The sequence below is a fragment of the Cebus imitator genome, unplaced genomic scaffold, assembly GCF_001604975.1.
Source record: "Cebus imitator isolate Cc_AM_T3 unplaced genomic scaffold, Cebus_imitator-1.0 Scaffold14, whole genome shotgun sequence".
In the NCBI taxonomy this organism is placed as follows: Eukaryota; Metazoa; Chordata; class Mammalia; order Primates; family Cebidae; genus Cebus; species Cebus imitator.
The window spans coordinates 6320027-6338475 of NW_016107329.1; positions in this window are offsets into that span (position 1 = coordinate 6320027).

Genomic DNA, 18449 nt, shown 5'->3' on the forward strand with positions numbered 1-18449 from the left:
TTACAAAGATGAATTATTCTGCTTTTTCGTCTTTTAATACTGACAATTTTTAAAAATTAAAAATTTGGTTGCTATACACAATGTATACATTGTATTACTGTTACTTCAATTTTTGGGGGCACAGTTTCATTTGTAAAACAGTTTTGAGTAGAATTTTCTTCAGGTTCAATAGCATAAAATTGAGTTACACATGAATAAATCAATATTTCTAAAACTCAGATAGTTTGATTTATTGGATGCCTTCTCAAAATAACCCCGGTTTCGAAAATAAATTATATGGTCACCTTGATTATTAATTTATGATAATTATTGCAATGTAGAATTGAATAATTAAGATTCATAGAGACCCAAGTATAGGAAGAAATGTCTAGAAACAGGAAGAGACCCCTCTTATATGGGTACTTGGCTTATGAAAGACACAGCCATGAAGGATAGTAGAAAATCTTCAATAACTGTTTTGACAATTGATTTCAATAAATACTTTGGGGTTATTATAATAATATATGATAAAATCAATGTTTGAGTCTAACCTTACCAAAAATCAATGCCAAGTTGATTAAAACCAACTGTAAAAGTGAAAAGTATAAAACCAAGAACATAGAAAAATAATTTCCTTATTTCAAAATAGGCAGTAATTGTTAAGCAATATACAGTGAAAACACCACCCCTAATTTGCATTAATTAGGCAGCAATGGATTAGTGTTATAATACATACAAACTTCTTAAATCTGTTAACAAAAGAGAGCATGTACATGAGAAAGACGTAAAAACCAATAAAAATGTGCAAAAAGGAAAGAAGCATTTTAGAAAAGAGAATACTTACATGGTTAATAAATATGAGATAAACTATTTCACTACAAATCAGAGAAATGCAAGATATGCCAAGAAAAACTAAATTTTAACAATTATATGTAAATAGGTTGACACAATTTTTAAAATCTGACAGGAAATGGAAAAAAGATGTAAAGCAACAGGACTTCTCACACATTTCTGGTAGGAATGAACCTCATTACAAATACTTAGTAACAATTCGGCCTTAGCTTCTCAATTTAAAAGCATGCACGTTCTGTGACTCAGCAACTCAGTTCTAGGCATACATCCTAGAGAAATGTGTGTTCTTCATGCAGGATATATGTATGTGAATGTCACTTTTTTTTTTTTTGTACTAACCTCAGAGTGAAAACAAACAAACAAAATGGTCTATCCTTACTATATAGTAGATAAGTATGGCCTATTCAGAAGAGAGAACTTAATATATCATCAATAACAATGAATAAACCACAAATACAATCAATACTTTGCATAAATGTCTCAAATTTAATATTAAAGAAGCCAGTGAGAACATAATATGTGCTGTTCAATTCCATTTTTATAAAACCCCCAAACAGCCAAAGCCACAGTATTTAAGGATTCGTAGAAGCGGTAACACTATAAAGAAATAGGAAAATCTCAAGAGTAGTTGTTGCTAGTGAGAAGGAAGGGAATGGACCCCACCACTCCTTCCCAGCACAACATGAACATTCATATATGTCATCCAGAGGTGAGCACAGGACCCAGGCCTGCTCAGTCAATAGCAGATTCAATTAATGTGTGCGATTGTGTCATTCAAAAAGAACTAGTGAGGCTCAACCTTAGAATGTTTAGAACTTCTAGGAAGAGAGAATGGTACACAAGCCCTGAGTTACCACTAGCTGTATGGTTATAAGAAGAAGAGAGACAGCCTTGGCAACAGACCCCTGAAAAGTAAAGTAGAGCTAGGACTTGGAGGAGATGGAACAGTGGAGAGGACCTCAGGAGAGCTTCTCAAGTTTTGAATCCATAATAGACACAATAAAACCTGTACCCGGAACTGAATGTTTTCTGAGTCAGTAAGTTGACCTTCTTATCGCAATTTTGGCATTATAGATAGAATATCAAAATTATATATTATATATATATATATAGGGATTTGATATAAATGGAATTGAACAGCACACATTATGTTCTGGCTTCTTTAGCTCAATATTACATTTGTGAGATTGATGCAAAGTATTGATTGTATTTCTGGTTTATTCATTGTTATTGATGATGTATTAAATCCTCTCTCTTGAATAGACCATACTTATCCACTACAGTATGGATAGACCATTTTTTGTTTGTTTGTTTTCACTTTGAGGTAAGTACAAAAAAAAAAAGAACAGCATTCACATACATATATCCTGCATGAAGAGCACACATTTCTCTAGGATGTATGCCTAAAAGATCTCTCTTAAGGCTAAGTGATCTCTTAAGGCTAAGATCTCTCTTAAGGCTAAGAGATCTAATATTCCACAAATTTTCAAAATGCCACCGCCCACAATTTCATTTTTCTAGTGTATACACCTCCAGGATACTGCCTCTCACACTTGTATGTGATACAAAATAAAACCTAGATCATTTTTGCTTGAAATGCAGGGAAGCAAAGTGAGCCTTGAACTCAAAAGTTTTCCTTCAAGTCTCTCCCACCTCTTTGACAATCGTTACTGGTCACTTTTACCACAGACGCTGGTCTCTTCACACACTACAATTACCTTCCCTTACATTCCTAATGGGAAGCCTAATTAACACAAGCCTCCCATATTGAGTAAAGTTCTCCATGTCATAAAGTCGATGTTCACAGATCACTACATTTGTGACTCATTTCAAGTTCAATAATCAAAGTTAATGAACGCAAGGTTATTGAAACACATTGTCCTCATCTGAGAACCTGGCATTAATGCATATTGGTTCACAAAGTTATTGTAAGAACTGTATAAAACACTTGCAGAAGCTCATACTGAAGTGCTTAATGGCGCCTATTCTGAAGACAGTCAGTGTATATTCAGGCCCTAGTTGTTTTACTGCTACCAGTGAGATCTTGAGCAGGCTAGTGCTTCAGTGTTCCCACCTGTAAAACTGGATGATAACAGGAGCAAACTCACAGTATTGCTGTGAAATAATAAGAGTACTTAGAACAGTGCTTAACGCTTAGTGATTGTGTAATCGTTATTTGCTCTTATTAAAGAATAATGCTTTGGAAAAGAGCCTGGCAAAAAAAAAAATGCTATATATTAACATGAAATACTATTATTGGTATCAAGAATAAAAGATATCACTATTGGTTCTACAGTCATTAAAGAATAACATGACAATTTACAAATAATGTTATGACAACAAGTCTGACAACTTAAATAAAAATGACAAATCCCTTGGAAAACACAACTTACCCAAATTAACATAATAAGAAATAGAAAGTGGGAATATATTCGTATCTATCAAAGACCTTTAACTCATAATCAGAAACTTTTCCCCAAAGAAAATTCTGGTTCCATATGGATTCACTGTTTTTATTTTTGTTTTTAGACAGAGTCTTACTCAGTCACCCAGACTGGAGCACACTGCCACCATCTGGGCTTACTGCAACTTCTGTTCCTGGGTTCAAGTGATTCTCCTGCCTCAGCCTTTTGAGTAGCTGGGATTGCAGGTACCCACCACCATGCCTAGCTAAATTTTGTACCTTTAGTAGAGATGGGGTTTCACCATGCTGGCCAGGTTGGTCTTGAATTCCTGACCTCATGATCCACTGGCCTTGGCCTCCCAAAGTGTGGGGATTACAGGCCTGATCTGCCCAGCTGGGCCTACCCTCATTTTTTGAGGCTTTTATAACTATTTTTTAAACCTGGCAATGATATTGCAAATAAAAACAAAACAAAGCTGCAGATCAAGAGCCCAGGTGAATGTAACAAAACAATGAAGAAATCAAGTCAAACAATTTAGCAGTATAATCCATGATGACCAAATAGATTTATCCCAGAAATGCAAAGTTCATTTAAAAAGAAAAATAAATGAAGTTCAACATATTAACAAAATCAAGAATTTAAAGTCATAGATATGTATCAATACATTCATAAAAGTATTTGACAAAATTCAATTTTCATTCATAATACAGACTCTCAGCAAATCAGGACATAAGGAATCTTGATCAACCTGACTGAGGGAATGTAGCAGATTGAATAGCAGACCTGCAAAAGATATTTCTAATTGTTAATCCTGAAAACCTGTGATTATCATCTTATTTGGAAAACACGTTTCTGCAGATATAATTAAGTTAATATGAGATCATTCTAGATTATCTGGCTGGGCCCAAAAATCTAACAAGAAGTATCATTTTAAGATACACAATAAAGAAGCATGACACACAGAAGAAGAGGAGGCACTGTCTTCGTGGAGACAGGAATTGGAATGATACAGCTGCAAGCCAAAGAATGTCTGGAGCCACCAGAAAAGGGAAGAGGCAAAAAACACTCTCCCTGGAGTCTCCAGGGGGACCATGGCCCAGCCCATAGCTTCATGTCACAGTTCTGGAAGCCAAGTTGTGAGATCACACATTTCTGTTGTTTAAGCCACTCATTTTGTGTTGGTATATTAATTCAATCATAGAAAACTAATACTGAACATTTACGAAAATTGTACAGCTAACATCATACTTAATGAAGAATACTGAATAATGCCAAGTTATCCAAAATCCCCACTGCTACTCATCATTGTAGCTGAAGGTTGTAGCTAGCGCAATAATGCACAAAAATAAAATAAATGCAGATAAAGGAAGAATGAAACTATTTTCATTTGCATAACATATGATTATCTACGCAAGAGACTCTATAATACATACAAACATTTCTAGAACCAAAAAAGAAATTTGGCAAGTTTGCAGAATACAGGTAAATATAGAATTATCATATTGTTTCTGTTATATATAAATACATATAAAACATTCTGTATTTATATATATGTAATATGATAATTATTGTTATTTTTTATATATTAACACAGGATATTATCTATATATACACATTTTTTCCTCAAGACAGAGTCTTGCTCTGTCACCCAGGCTGGAGTACAGTGGCGTGATCTCAGCTCACTACAACCTCTGCCTCCCGGGTTCAAGCGATTCTCCTGCCTCAGCCTCCCGAGTAGCTGGGATTACAGGTGTGCACCAGCACACCCGGCTAATTTTTTGTATTTTTAGTAGATACGGGGTTTCACTATGCTGGCCAGGCTAGTCTGAAACTCCCGACCTCATGATTCGCCCGCCTTAATCTCCCAATGTGCTGGGATTACAGGCGTGAGCCATCGTGCCCAGCCATGATTTATATTTTGTATGAAAATAGAAAGATGTGTTATATGTCAAATATCAAACCTTACAATACTTAAAACTCCACATAAAATGAGTGAAAAGGGAAAAAATATTATATAAACAAATACCCAAGGGTAGTAAGAGGGAAATAGACCCATAAAATAGTAGGACCCAGCAGTTGGCTTCTTGCAAAATTTGGTAGATTGTTTTAGAAAAGTCCTCACATTAATTATATCTCAAAATATTTTTACAAAGGAAAATCCAGGAAAGTGAGATTGATATTTGGCATGATTTTTCCTATCAGAATATTGATCATTCAGAATCTGCAGCTAAGAGACTTAGTTATGTCCAAAGTACACACACAACTAAGAGGCTCAGCAGTTGAGCAGAGCTTTAGGCAGTTGCACAGGATTTCAGAGATAAAAATTAGACACAGTGTAGGACAAATATCTGCTTCATAAGACCCTCTGCAGAGTTATTTCCAGCACTTACCCTACAGTTACTGAAGTCTTATAGGAATCAGGTGGTGTTACGTCCTGAATGTTTATGTCTCACTCAAATTCAAATGTTGAAATCCTAATTGGATGTGACACTGTTAGGAGACAGGGCCTTTGGGAAGAGATTTAGTCAAAAGGGTAGAGCCGTCATGAATCAGGTTAATACCTACAGACAAGGGACCCCAGAGAACTCTCTCATTCTCTTTCTACCATGTGAGAGTACAGAAAGAATTCAACAGTCTGCAACCAGATTCCTCATCAGAACCTGACCAGGCTGGCACTATCTCCTACCTTCAGTATGGCGAGGAATTTCTGTTGTTTATCAGCCACCCAGTCCATGGGATTTTGTTACAGCAGCCAGAAAAAATAGATGATGTATTGGTCTGTTCTCATGCTGCTAATAAATACATACCTGAGACTGGGTAATTTATAAAGGAAAGAGGCTTAATGGACTCACAGTCATGGGAGAAGGTGAAAAAGAGGAAAAGTCACGTCTTACATGGTGGCAGACAAGAGGGCTTGTGCAGGGGGCTCCCATTTATAAAACCATTAAAACCCTCAGATCTCGTGAGACTTATTCACAGTCAGGAGAGTGGCGTAGGAAAGACCCGCCCCCATGATTCACTTACCTCCGGTATCAGCCAAACCATCTCAATGGTAAGTTTCAATGAGGTCAAGCCTGCCTTTTCTTGAGCAGGGCCCCACAGCAGAAAAACAATCAGTGGTTTAAGGTGAGAGTCCTGACAGCAATGGGGTGGGGTGGGGGAGCTGCCGTTATCTCCAGTATTTCTCCTTGCAGCTGAGTCAAACTTGAGTCAACCTCAGCTTCCTGATCCGGGTTTGTGCTTCTGATGCCAACACACCGTGAACTCTTGCTTTTTTTTCCGTTCAACGCTTGTTCCTTCTGAATTAGTTTCAATAATTTCAAAAATTTAGGGATATTCTTTTGTCTTTCATGGAAGACTTTTTTTTTTTTTTTTTTTTTATTTTTATTCAATAAATGGAATTTGCTTTCACAGCAGCTTTCTCTAGTCAGGGCTGATTTTCCAAACACCTCACTACAGCAGTTCGTGTGAGGGCTGAAGCATTCTGTGCTTTCCTTGCTATGTGGAAGAAAATTGACATGAAATTTCTGTCAGCTACTCCTATGGCATTATACTAGTTCAAGTACAGTGTGCAGCAGTTCAGAAACAAAGGGAATTTGAGGATACGTGACCAGATATAATTCTTAATGCCAGGCCCTGAAAACTTTCCATTTATATCTGTCACTTCTGTCTGAGGCCTGTCACTTCTCTGAAAGTTCAGAGGCATATTGTAACGCCAACTCAAAATTCTCCACTCCTGTTTCTGGCAGTGTAGTTCCTACATATGTTTCTAGGCTGTAGTTACACCAGGAGTTTCAGAACCGTGCGTGACAGGCAACCCACCTGCAGCTCCGCAGCCGAGAGGTTCTCCTGAGTCAGAGAAAGGGGCTGCAGCACGCCACTCATGGCTGCCACAGCCACCCTTTCCCACGACTGCACAGCTCCAATTTCCTGATACAATTTTCACTACCAAAGATTGATTGTGCCCTATTTTCCACTTTTCCCAATTACTCAATGTGATATAATTTGGATATTCTCCCTGCCGAAATCTCATGTTGAAACGTAATCCCCAATGTTGGAGGTAGGCCCTGGTGGGAGGTGTTTGGATCATGGGGGCAGATCATTCTCTTGCTGATAAGTGGTTGTGTCCCACTCAGAACTCTTGCTCTGAGTTCACATGAGATCTGGTCATTTACAAGTGTGGGGTACCTACCTCCCAGTGTCACTTGCTCCTGCCCTGGGCATATGACACACCTGCTCCCTCTTCACTTTCTGCCACGATTATAAGCTCCTGAGGCTTCCCCAGAAGCAGAGCAGATGCTAATGTCATGCTTGCTATAAAGCCTGCAGAACCATGAGCCAATTAAACCTCTTTTCTTTATAAAGTTCCCAGTCTCAGATATTTCTTTATAGCAATTCAAGAAAGCCTTAATAAACTATAATTTCATAGCCTTTTCCTAGTAAATTCACACAGCGACTTAGGGCCTGGGTCTGTACCTCTAACATGCATATTAAAACATGTAATTCACAAAAGTTCCAACTAAGATCTCAGAGAAGTTTTCAACAAGTCCCTGACTATGTGGTAGTGCATGCAGAACCGTCATGGATCCTGCCTGATCTGTCTCAACTTCTGGTCACCTCACATCCAAAGATTTTTCTTTTTCTTTTTTCTTTTTCTTTTCTTTTTTTTTTTTTNGGTCTTGCTCTTTTGCCCAGCCTGGAGTGCAATGGCATAATCTCAGCTCACTGCAACCTCGCCTCCTGGGTTCAAGCAAACCTCCTGCCTCAGCCTCCCAAATAGCTGGGATTACAGACCGTGCCACCACGCCCAGCTAATTTTGGTATTTTTAATAGAGATGGGGTTTCACCATGTTGGCCAGGCTGGTCTTGAACTCCTGACCTCATGTGATCCACCCACCTCAGCTTCCCAAAGTGCTGGGATTACAAGCATGAGCCACTGTGCCTGGCACATCCAAAGACTTAACTAACATGTGGTCAGAGGCCATTCTTAAATGCAATTCTGAAGCATGGTTTAATATAACACACATTTATGTATTGCATTTTAGTACGAAAATCCTATGTGAAAAATATACACAACACTTAAGATTCCCAGCTACTTCAAGATTTGGAAACAGCACGAAGCAGCTCTTTTATAGTTTTGAAAATTTAAGCTGCCTCCAGAGTTTCTCTGAACCCCTTAATGTTATTCTTGTATGCACTGTGTTGCTACATGTGTGCCCAGGTTGCATTTCTGCTCTGCCTAAGCAGGTCTCAATCTTTATGCCCTTTCCTCAGCCATATTTTGGATATTGTACATCCCTGAGCAGGCGAAAGTTTGCAGGAGGGTTCAATAGAGCAGTGCACAGCCTTCCAGCATCTCCCTGGCCCCGACTTCTGCTGCACTGCCATCTCCAAAGCCTCCAGCTGCCTTCTCTCTGTGTTGAAACACCTGATAAGGTCATGTGATCTAATCTCTTGCTTCCCTGCTCCCTTTTGAGTGGCTGCCTCTCCTTGTTGGTCATGCTGCTACAATTTTGTTAAAGAAATTATTGTTTCCTGACAGTTGTTGCACACCAAATTGTGAGAAGTTTTGCATGGTGAGCACGCTTACGACTCACTTAGGAATTTTGTTGTCACCATTGTTGTTTGTTTGTTTTTGAGACAGAGTGGTGTGATCTCTGCTCACTGCAACCTCCGCCTCCTGGCTTCAAGCAATTCTCCTGGCTCAACCTCCTGAGTAGCTGGGATTACAGGCACGCACCACCACGCCTGGCTAATTTTTTTTATTTTTATTTTTAGTAAAGATGGGGGTTCACCTTGTTGGCCAGGCTGGTCTCAAACTCCTGACCTTGTGATCCACCCACTTTGGCCTCCCAAAGTCCTGGGATTACAGGCGTGAGCCATCACGCCCAGCCTCACTTAGGAATTTTTTATTCTAGTAAGGAAAATGTGTTCATTTCTTCATCTTTGCCTAATTTCCCAATCCAATTGTTACATTGCTGACAGCTGACGATCTTAGGTGCTCTTATCTGTTATTTTAATGGCATCTTCTCCATTATCCTAGATTTCTAAATTCTCTCCACCACTCTCCACCCAGGTTGGTCAAGAAGCTCAGAACACAGTGACCAAATGGGGATCTCACCCTCTTCCTCTGCCTGAAATATATTTTTATGCTGTTGTCTGCAGTTCACAGAGGAAGAAATAGAATCAAATTGGCTTGTTCTATTACAGATTTATGCTTTTTAAATTTAATTTTGCCTTTTCTACTATTTTTAACCATTTTATTCACCCTATTTATTCCCAATCACAATGCTCACAGCAACTATTCTATAGATTAAAATTTTGTATTCATTCTTCTAATTCTTTTTAGCAGAGGAACCTATGTAGCATTCTACATAGAACCCAAAAATAAGCTATAACAATCATAGCCACAAATCACCCTCTCCTTTAGAATTTTCAAAGCTCTTAGACTACCTTTGAATACTACCCTCTCTGACCACAGTGTCCTCAGTGGTGAATACAAATAATCTCTCTTAAACACAACAGCTAGTTGTATAGATTCAGGGAAACTTTCTGAAGCCCAGTTTGATCATGTATGTCAAAATGTAAAATGAGCACAACAGTGCTTAACAGTGATGATTTCCATGAAATACTGTAAAGGAAATAATCCTAGAAGAAGAATTTTTAAAATAATAGTAACAAGTAAAGAAAAAGCATGGTCTAAATAGCATGGCTAAGTAAATTGCAATTTATTCATCTATAGTAGGATTAATTTTGATCAATTTATTGATGTCAAGTGTTACATTTCTTGTGGCCTTGTGTAATAGACACTTTTCATAATTTGATGAGTAGCATCCAGTCTTATTTCTGTTTGTTAGTATGTTGGTTACTTTATGGAGATAGTGACTGCCTTCCTCTTCAGAGACCAAAGATGCTTAGTCATCATTTCCCCACGTGGCAAAATCGAAAAGCATATAGGGTAAGATACAGTCCTAAACAGTTGGGTGCTGTCTCAAGGGATTTTGAAACTTGAGCTACTGACAATGGATGGTTTGGAGAGCGATTTCACTATAATTTAGTGCAGAACCTGACTGATTCCTGCATCTCACTGTAGTTACAGCTGCCTAATATTCAGAGTCCTTGTTTCCCAGGCCTAGGCAGTTAGATCCCAAGATAACAAGGAAAACAATCCTTAGCAAGGGTTGGAAACCCTCTCAGGCATTTGATATGTATAAACCTATTTACTCTATACAAAGCTCCATAAGTAAGTTCGATTATTATCCCATTTTGCAGGTAAGAAAACAGTCTCAGAAAGGTTGGATGACTTGCTCGGGAATACAAAGATTAAGAGGATGAACTCTGGCTGCAGAGTCTGTGACCTTTGCACTTCTTATTGCCCTTACTCTTACACTATTTCCTAATTTTGTATTCCCTTGACAGCATAAATTTTGCCTGAAATGTCTTACAACCCTTCCCAGTTACAGCAATAATTAGGCTGTTCTATGCTCTTGGCCTTAGGAAATGGATGGCACAATAGCAGGTATCATGTTTTGTTTTGTTTGTTCATTTTGCTTTTTATGGAGACAGGTTTTCACCGTGTTGCCCAGGCTGGTCTCAAACTCCTGAACTCAGGCCATCTACCCACCTATGCCTCTCACTGTGCTGGGACTACACGTGTGAGCCACCATGCCTGGGGATGGCACAACGGAAAGCAGATTAAAAAAGATTCAAGTTTTTGGATGCCAGTTCAGCTTGGGTGAAAGGCAAAAGGCACAGAGCACACCTGAAAGGTTTGGAGAGTGAAGGTGCCCTTCACCCAAACTAAATATAGGTTTTCTCATGGGAGGGGGAGGTCAAGGTATCCCAGAAAGTGTGAGCTCAGAAAAATCACACTCTAGGAGTAGTACATTACCTATGAATAAGATGAAGCTGAAATAGACCCTCCCACCCCTGATAAAGCTTACAGCCAAGACCCACGATTATCAGGGTAAACTGCTGGTATTAAATTGCCATAAATAACTGAATGGATGGAGACCTTTTTGAGAAGAGAGCACAATTGATAGATTCAGCAAGGAATCATCTAGAGAGTCATTTGGAGTGTTGTAGTGTTACATACCATTAGAAATTATTAATTGTATGAAAAAGGGAAGAGAAAGATTAAATATTAATTGATAGAGAAGAAAATGAATAGAAGCAGTTGCAGAGATAATTAGGATATTGGAGTTGGCACGCAGGAATTTGAAAATAATGATAAAATATTAAAGAAAGTAGAGAAAAACATCCTGTCAAAATAGATGAAAAGATGGATAATTTCAACTGGGAATGGGATGTATTAAAAGATGGATATTATAGGATGGCTATGTGAAATAAATGAAATTAAGAGCTCATGGGATGGTTATAACAGCACATTGAAAACAGCAGAAGAAAAGATGAATGACCCTGAAGGCCAATTAATATAAAACATCCAAATTAGGAAAAACAGGAAGAAAAGAAAAATATACCAAAGCATAAAATATGTAGAACATGGCCCAAAGGTCAAAATGTGAACCTGAAGTCTCAGAAGGAGAGCAGAGAAAGAACGAGGCATGGGGAATTTTCCAAATCTGATTAAAAATATTGCTAAAGTTTGAAAATTCAATAGCACACTTCTGCAAAATCCATAGCTTAAAATGAAACAATAAAAATATGAAAATATTTTGAGCTGAATGATTTTATATATATATATATATATATATATATATATATATATATAAAATCTGATACAATTTGACTCTGCGTCCCCACCCAAATCTGGCGTTGAGTTGTAAGAATCCCAAGGTGTTAAGGGTGGGACCAGGTGAAGGTAATTGAAACATGGGGGTGGCTTCCACCAAGCTGTTTTCATGTTAGTGAGTTCTCAGGAGATCTGATGGTTGTTCATACATCTCACATTTCCCTTGCTGACTCTCATTCTCTCTCCTGCTGCCCTGTGAAGAGGTGCCTTCTACCTTGATAGTTTACTGAGGACTCCCAAGCCATGCAGAACTGTGAGTCAATAAAACCTTTATCTTTATAAATTACTCAGTCTTGGGTATGTCTTTATTAGCATTGTGAGAATGAGCTAATACAATATCAACTCATGGAATTCTCCTTAAGGGAAATTTTTAGCTTTAAAGCATGTATTTGAAAAAAGGAAACTTGTGTAGCAATCATTTAAACTTCAATGCAATTAGATTTTTAAGAAGTTAATTAAAAAATAGAAAAAATGAAGTAATTAAAAACATTTAAAAATCAATGCAATACAAAGAAATATAATAAATTAATAAAGCTAAATTTGGTACTTTGAAAAATTAATACTGATACTGAAAAATAAATTATCCATACAGAAATTAAATAGAAGACATTATCATAAATAAAACAGATGTTTGCAAGAAAATAAGATGTTATACTGTACACAGTTTCATGTAGGTAAATTTGAAAATCTGAGGAAAAGGATAAATTCCTTAAAAGTAAAACCTATCAAACCTGGTAGAAGAAGAAATAAAAGGCCAGATGCGGTGGCTCACACCTCTAATTCCAGCATTTTGGGAGGCTGAGGTGGGCAGATCACCTGAGGTCAGTAGTTTGAGACCAGCCTTCCCAACATGGCGAAACCCCATCTTTCTTAAAAATGCAAAAAATTAGCCAGATGTGGTGGCAGGTGCCTGTAATACCAGCTATCTATTTGGGAAGCTAAGGCAGGAGAATCACTTGACCTGGGAAATGGAGGTTGCAGTGAGCTGAGATCACACCACTGCACTCCTGCTTGGGCAACAAGAGTGAAACTTTATCTCAAAAACAAAAGAAGAAGAAGAAATCAAAATGTCTACAGAATCCAACATTTATTAAAGTTGAATTAAAATTAAAATCCTTTCCATTAAGAAAATTCTAGGTTCAAGAGGCTCTATTTGTGAGTTTTTCCAAACATTTAGGAATAAGTACCACCGAATTTTGCATAATATTTTCCAAAGAACAGTGAAGGGAAAAATATATATTCCAACTCATTTGATGGAGCTGCCATTATCTTGATACAAATACCTAAAAATAATATCACAAGAAAAAAATTCATGTTCATATATCTCATATATGAAGATGTAAAAAAATTATAAGTATATATGTTTTAAATGCAATCAATGCAACACATAAAAAATATAATCATGGCCTAGCAGGACTTCAGGAATCCCTGCATTATTTTAGAAATGCAAGGCTGGTATAATATTTGAAATGAATGAACACAAATCTCTGCGTTAAAAGAATAAAAGAGAAAAACATTTGATCACCTCGATCATTGCAGAAGATATTATTTATGAATACATAACTCAGCAATACAGTAAAATAAAACCTCTGGGACAAAATAATAATAGTAGTAGTAACAACATCAACAAGCACTAATCCAGTGACCAATCCTGTCTAGCTGTTATCTGGGGTTAATATCTCACCCTGGTTACCTAGAGCTTTGATTTGGATGGGCTGTGAAATTTGAGCTGAGATAAAGTCCAGGGCTCCAGCAAGCTGGATATTTGGATCAGGCAATGGGGGCAGCAAATCAGAAGTCCAGAGGTTGCCACTCACTTTGGAAGTGTCAGTTGAGATGGGAGTGTCAGCTGAGATGGGAGTAAGCAATTTTTCTCCTAATAGAAGTGAATGCGGTCAGAAGCTACAGTACCTATTCACCTTCCCACTTCTTTCTTTCCTTTTTTTATTTTGTTTTATTGTTTTTATTGTACCTTGGGCTCTGGGATACATGTGCACATCCTGCATCCTGCAGGATAGTTGCATAGGTACATACAGGCCATGGGGTTTGCTGTCTCCATCCCCCCCAGGATCCCCCCACCCGGCCCCGTTGCCTACTTCAGGAATTTCTCCCCGTGTTATCCCTTCCCATCCTCCTTGCCCCCCATTGTCCCTCCTCGCCCCCCATTGTCCCTCCTCTCCCCTCCCCTTCACCCCTTCACCTAGCCCAGTGAGTGTTGTTCCCTTCCCTGTGCCCACGTGTTCTCATTGTTCATCACCTGCCTATGAGTGAAAACATCCGGTGTTTGGCTTTCTGTTCTTGTGTCAGTTTGCTGAGAATGATGGTTTCTAGATTCACCCATGTCTCTAAAAAGGACATGAACTCATTGTTTTTTATGGCTGCATAGTATTCCATGGTGTATATGTGCCACATTTTCTTTGTCCAGTTTACCATTGATGGGCATTTGGGTTGGTTCCAGGCCTTTGCTATCATAAACAGTGCCACAAGAAATATATGTGTGCATGTGTCTTTATAGTAGAACGATTTATAGACCTCTGGGTATATACCCAGTAATGGGATTGCTGGGTCAAATGGAATTTCTATTTCTAGATCCTTGAGGAATCGCCACACTGTCTTCCACAATAGTTGGACTAATTCACACTCCCACCAACAGTGTAAAGTGTTCCTTTTTCTCCACATCCTCTCCAGCATCTGTTGTCTCCAGATTTTTTAATGATCGCCATTCTAACTGGTGTGAGATGGTATCTCACTGTGGTTTTGATTTGCATTTCTCTAATAACCAGTGATGATGAGCTTTTTTCATGTTTGTTGGCTGCACAAATGTCTTCTTTGGAAAAGTGTCTGTTCATATCCTTCTTTTCAAGTGGAAGTAGATGGAGAGGAATGCCATGCCTGGTACCTGTCTTGGGCATTCCTTTATATCTGCTCAAACTTTTTTTTTCTTCACATTTGCTGAGATAATTAATTATTTTAATCATAAGGTGAAGAAATAGGTTTCTAAAAGAAATATTTTACTCCGCTTTCTTCACCTGAATTTGTAGACATTTGTCTGAGTAAGTTATGTGTCAGCAGGTATGGCTAAATTGGATTTTACAGAAGAAAAACCATCTAAATAAGGTTATTATGTCTGAAGAACTTGCAATACTTTATGTCAATCCAGAAGGAGACGAGCTAGATTAACTGATTACAGCCAAATCGGGGTAGTTTTCATGGGCTGCAGCTGGTGAACTTAGCTTCTTCTGAATCTGATTCTGGCTCACAATCTCATAAAATGGCTCCTTAAAAAAAAATAAGTATTCGCTTTAGACATGAGCTTGACAGATATCCCTGAGCCCTTTCCATATTCTTCTGTCATCCGGCTTTAGACAAAAACGTTCTTTGTGCTCTAGTAGCTTTGGTGCTTACCTACTAGATCATCCTTACCAATTTTCCAAAGCTGATTTGCATACTGGAGACCTTGCAAAACTCTTGAATAATAACTGCTTTTTTAATAGCCAAGTGCATAGTTTTAAGTTGATCTGCTACTATAATAACTTTCCCCAGAACCTAGTAACTTCTTCTGAAAATGAAAACAAACTTAAACACAGCCGACCCCATCTGCTTGCAATGATTATGAAATAGGTTTGTTTGTTCGCTTGCTTGCTTTTTTGGTTTTTAGTAGTTCCACCACTTTCCCTGTTACTTTGTTTCAGCAAAGAAAGAGGAGAAAAGAATTTTGTTAGAGGATCCTGGCACCCTATCATGGGCAGTAATCCTGCTTAGAGTGTCTGGTTAGCACATCTCTGAAATATTGAGTGCTCACTGCCCATATTTCCTGTCTTCCTATTCTAGATTCACTACCACTTAAAATCTTTTTTAAAAATCTCTGGCAAATCATAATCTTTAAAAAGTACACCTGCCGTTTTTTATTTTATTAAGGATGCTTTTTTCCTTTTAACCAAAAGGGAAACAGATAAAAATAATTTAAAGTTTATTTTTATTTATGTATTTATTTTGAGACAAAGTCTCACTCTGCCACTCAGGCCGGAGTGCAATGGCACGATCTTGGCTCACTGTAACCTCTGCCTTCTGGATTCAAGCGATTCTCGTGCCTCAACTTCCCTGATAGCTGGGATTACAGGTACCTACCACCACATCTGACTATTTTTGTATTTTTAGTTGAAATGAGGTTTTCCCATGTTGTCCAGGCTGGTCTCAAACTCCTGACCTCAGGTGATCTGCCAGCCTTGGCCTCCCAAAGTGCTGGGATTACAGGCATGAGCCACTGTGCCCACCCTAAAAGTTTATTTTTTCAAATAAGTTTTTTAAAATTTAACATTTGAAGTGCTTACATTTCTGATTGTCACATAGACCAAATATTTTAACTTCTTAGTATAGGATTTCTATTTGTTATTTTGTCAGCAATACTCCTTGAAGAAATAATAGGAGAGTTCAGGAAAAGCCCTGTGGTCCAAGAACATCACATTCTTAGAAATGCAGATTGTCCATTTGTGTGCCAAAACTTCAAAATATCCTATTGTGGAAAAATGTGCTTAATTTTATTTAAACTAGACTTTCCCAAATCTATTTGACAATTTTTTTAACTTTATTTTAGGTTCAGGGGTACATGTGCAGGTTTATTATATAAGTAAATTGTGTGTCATGGTGGTTAGGTGTACAGATTTTTTTGTCACCAGGTAATAAGCATAGTACCAAAAGGTAGTTTTTGGACCCTTACCCTCTTCCATCTCCCCACCCTCAGGTAAGCCCCAGGGTCTGTTGTTCCCTTCTTTGTGTCCGTGTGTATTTGATGTTTAGCTTTCACTTACATGTGAGAACATGCGGCTTTTGGTGTTCTGCTCCTACGTTATTTTGCCTAGGATAATGACCTCCATCTCCATTACGTTTCTGCACACAACATGATCTCATTCTTTTTTATGGCTGTGTAGTATTCCATGGTGTATATGTACCACATTTTCTTTATCCAGTCTACTGTTGATGGACATTTATGTTGATTCCATGTCTTTGCTATTGTGAACATACATATGCCTGTGTCTTTTTGGTAGAATGATTCATATTTCCTTGGATATATACCCAATCATGAGATTGCTGGGTCAAGGGGTAATTCTGTTTTAAGTTCTTTAAGGAATCACCAAACTGCTTTCACCATGGCTGAACTCATTTACATTCCCACCAGCAATGCCTAAGTGTTTCCTTTTCTCTGCAGCCTCACTAGCATCTGTTATTTTTTGACTTTAGTAACAGCCATTCTGGCTGGTGTGAGATGGTGTCTCATTGTGGTTTTGATTTGAATTTCCCTAATGATTAGTGTTGTTGAGCATTTTTCATATGCTTGTTGGCTGTGTGTGTCCTCTTTTGAAAAATGTTTATGTCCTCTGCCCACCTTTAATATGGGATTGCTTGTTTTTGCTTGTAAATGTTTTTGAGTTCCTTATAGATGCTGGATTTTAGACTGTTGTCAGATGCATAGTTTGCAAATATTTTCTCCCCAAGGTATGCATTAATTTTTATTATAAGAAATCTACTTACATGCTTTGTATTTCTTTCACCTAGCAAAAGACCTAATTTTTGGTAGGCATTAAATGCATATTTTTATGAATATATAAAGTAGATGATCAACTGTATATACTTAATTGAAAGACAACCAACACATTTCTTGTCTACCTCTGTCCACTTATTTCCTGAAAAGTTTCTAATTGAATCTAGTTAAATTTCTCATTAAAAGTCTAACTAAATCTGTTGTTTTATTGAACATTGGTATCTATTGGATACCATGCCTCTTACATTTTGCTCTACAAAAATGGAAGTTCCAACACTTTTTTTCCTGCTGCAGACATAAATAAAAATATTCCATGCATGACATACTTCCCTGATACACCCAGGTTTACTATATCCAGAACCATAAATTTTGTTGGGAACTCAATCTGTAATTATTTTGCCATAAATGCTAAGGGAACAACTGTATTCATCAAAATCAACTAATTATGTATTTTTATTTTTATGCATATATTTCTGTATGTTGTAATTATTTCTTTCTCTCCCATCCAAAAAGGCAACTCCACATGCAAGTTAGAATGTTATGATGTGATGAAATATTTGAGTACTTCAATGTTTAGTAATTATTGAAAGGCAAATAATTCCAAGTATTTAGTTGTAAATGTTTTATCACATACGTGACAGTGATTACATTTTGATTTTATTTTCTCTTTTCCTCTGTTTTATCCTTTTTCTTTCATGCCCATTCTTACAATGAGCAATTCTTTACTTATTAACTAAAGGAAGGAAATTGTCAACAATATGTGTAGACCAGTAACTGAGAAACATAAGAAACCTATTTTGTCTCATCTCCACACTCCCCTAAACCCCAGTTTTCTACAATGTGTAAAAGACTTTTGCCATATCCAGTGTGTGAGGGGGAAATTTTAAGGATATCGTGTCTGAGCAGAATAAAAGCTTTGAGT